Here is a 3,799-nt window from a genome sequence, read left to right on the forward strand (position 1 = left end):
CACCACCCCCCCTAGAGGAAGACACCACCACCCCCCCTAGAGGAAGACACCACCCCCCCCCTAGAGGAAGACACCACCACCCCCCTAGAGGAAGACACCACCACCCCCCTAGAGGAAGACACCACCCCCCCTAGAGGAAGACACCACCACCCCCCCTAGAGGAAGACACCACCACCCCCCCTAGAGGAAGACACCACCACCCCCCTAGAGGAAGACACCACCACCCCCCCTAGAGGAAGACACCACCACCCCCCCTAGAGGAAGACACCACCACCCCCCCTAGAGGAAGACACCACCACCCCCCCTAGAGGAAGACACCACCACCACCCCCCCTAGAGGAAGACACCACCACCACCCCCCCTAGAGGAAGACACCACCCCCCCCCTAGAGGAAGACACCACCCCCCCCTAGAGGAAGACACCCCCCCCTAGAGGAAGACACCCCCCCCTAGAGGAAGACACCACCACCACCCCCTAGAGGAAGACACCACCACCACCCCCCCTAGAGGAAGACACCACCCCCCCCCTAGAGGAAGACACCACCACCACCCCCCCTAGAGGAAGACACCACCACCCCCCCTAGAGGAAGACACCACCACCACCCCCCCTAGAGGAAGACACCACCACCACCCCCCCTAGAGGAAGACACCACCACCCCCCCTAGAGGAAGACACCACCCCCCCTAGAGGAAGACACCACCCCCCCTAGAGGAAGACACCACCACCACCCCCCCTAGAGGAAGACACCACCCCCCCCTAGAGGAAGACACCACCACCCCCCCTAGAGGAAGACACCACCACCCCCCTAGAGGAAGACACCACCACCCCCCCTAGAGGAAGACACCACCACCCCCCCCCTAGAGGAAGACACCACCACCCCCCCTAGAGGAAGACACCACCACCCCCCCTAGAGGAAGACACCACCACCCCCCCTAGAGGAAGACACCACCACCCCCCCTAGAGGAAGACACCACCACCCCCCCTAGAGGAAGACACCACCACCCCCCCCCCTAGAGGAAGACACCACCACCACCCCCCCTAGAGGAAGACACCACCACCCCCCCTAGAGGAAGACACCACCACCACCCCCCCTAGAGGAAGACACCACCACCCCCCCTAGAGGAAGACACCACCACCCCCCCCTAGAGGAAGACACCACCACCCCCCCTAGAGGAAGACACCACCACCACCCCCCCTAGAGGAAGACACCACCACCCCCCCCCTAGAGGAAGACACCACCACCACCCCCCCTAGAGGAAGACACCACCACCCCCCCCCCTAGAGGAAGACACCACCCCCCCCTAGAGGAAGACACCACCACCCCCCTAGAGGAAGACACCACCCCCCCTAGAGGAAGACACCACCACCCCCCCTAGAGGAAGACACCCCCCCCCCCTAGAGGAAGACACCACCCCCCCTAGAGGAAGACACCACCCCCCCCCCCCTAGAGGAAGACACCACCACCCCCCCCTAGAGGAAGACACCACCACCCCCCTAGAGGAAGACACCACCCCCCCCCCTAGAGGAAGACACCACCACCCCCCTAGAGGAAGACACCACCACCCCCAGAGGAAGACACCACCACCCCCCCCTAGAGGAAGACACAACCCCCCCCCCCCCCAGAGGAAGACACCACCACCCCCCCTAGAGGAAGACACCACCACCACCCCCCTAGAGGAAGACACCACCACCACCCCCCCAGAGGAAGACACCACCACCACCCCTAGAGGAAGACACCACCACCCCCCCCCCCAGAGGAAGACACCACCACCACCCCCCTAGAGGAAGACACCACCACCACCCCCCTAGAGGAAGACACCACCACCACCCCCCCAGAGGAAGACACCACCACCACCCCTAGAGGAAGACACCACCACCCCCCCCCCCAGAGGAAGACACCACCACCACCCCCCCTAGAGGAAGACACCACCACCACCCCCCCCAGAGGAAGACACCACCACCCCCCCCTAGAGGAAGACACCACCACCACCCCCCCTAGAGGAAGACACCACCACCCCCCCTAGAGGAAGACACCACCACCCCCCTAGAGAAGACACCACCCCCCTAGAGGAAGACACCACCACCCCCCCCCCTAGAGGAAGACACCACCCCCCCCCTAGAGGAAGACACCACCCCCCCCCTAGAGGAAGACACCACCACCCCCCCTAGAGGAAGACACCACCACCCCCCCTAGAGGAAGACACCACCACCACCCCTAGAGGAAGACACCACACCCCCCCCCTAGAGGAAGACACCACCACCCCCCCCCTAGAGGAAGACACCACCACCCCCCCTAGAGGAAGACACCACCACCCCCCCTAGAGGAAGACACCACCACCCCCCCTAGAGGAAGACACCACCCCCCCCCTAGAGGAAGACACCACCACCCCCCCTAGAGGAAGACACCACCACCACCCCCCTAGAGGAAGACACCACCACCCCCCCTAGAGGAAGACACCACCACCCCCCTAGAGGAAGACACCACCACCACCCCCCCTAGAGGAAGACACCACCACCACCCCCCCTAGAGGAAGACACCACCACCCCCCCCCCTAGAGGAAGACACCACCCCCCTAGAGGAAGACACCACCACCCCCCCAGAGGAAGACACACCACCACCCCCCCTAGAGGAAGACACCACCACCACCACCACCACCCCCCTAGAGGAAGACACCACCACCCCCCCTAGAGGAAGACACCACCACCCCCCCTAGAGGAAGACACCACCACCCCCCCTAGACGAAGACACCACCACCCCCCAGAGGAAGACACCACCACCACCCCCCCAGAGGAAGACACCACCACCACCCCCCCAGAGGAAGACACCACCCCCCCCTAGAGGAAGACACCACCCCCCCTAGAGGAAGACACCACCCCCCCTAGAGGAAGTCACCACCCCCCCTAGAGGAAGACACCACCACCCCCCTAGAGGAAGACACCACCACCACCCCCCTAGAGGAAGACACCACCACCCCCCCTAGAGGAAGACACCACCACCCCCCCTAGAGGAAGACACCACCACCCCCCCTAGAGGAAGACACCACCACCACCCCCCCTAGAGGAAGACACCACCACCCCCCCTAGAGGAAGACACCACCACCCCCCCTAGAGGAAGACACCACCACCCCCCCTAGAGGAAGACACCACCACCCCCCCTAGAGGAAGACACCACCACCCCCCCTCCCCAGAGGAAGACACCACCACACCCCACCCCCCCTAGAGGAAGACACCACCACCCCCCCCTAGAGGAAGACACCACCACCCCCCCTAGAGGAAGACACCACCACCCCCCCCTAGAGGAAGACACCACCACCCCCCCTAGAGGAAGACACCACCACCCCCCCTAGAGGAAGACACCACCACCCCCCCCTAGAGGAAGACACCACCACCCCCCCTAGAGGAAGACACCACCACCCCCCCTAGAGGAAGACACCACCACCCCCCCTAGAGGAAGACACCACCACCCCCCCCTAGAGGAAGACACCGACCACCACCCCCCCTAGAGGAAGACACCACCACCCCCCCCTAGAGGAAGACACCACCACCCCCCCCCTAGAGGAAGACACCACCACCCCCCCCAGAGGAAGACACCACCACCCCCCCCTAGAGGAAGACACCACCACCACCCCCCCTAGAGGAAGACACCACCACCCCCCCCTAGAGGAAGACACCACCACCCCCCCCCTAGAGGAAGACACCACCACCACCCCCCCCTAGAGGAAGACACCACCACCACCCCCCCCTAGAGGAAGACACCACCACCCCCCCTAGAGGAAGACACCACCACCCCCCCTAGAGGAA

This window comes from Salmo salar, chromosome 06, assembly GCF_965601325.2.
Source record: "Salmo salar chromosome 06, fSalSal1, whole genome shotgun sequence".
Classification (NCBI taxonomy): Eukaryota; Metazoa; Chordata; class Actinopteri; order Salmoniformes; family Salmonidae; genus Salmo; species Salmo salar.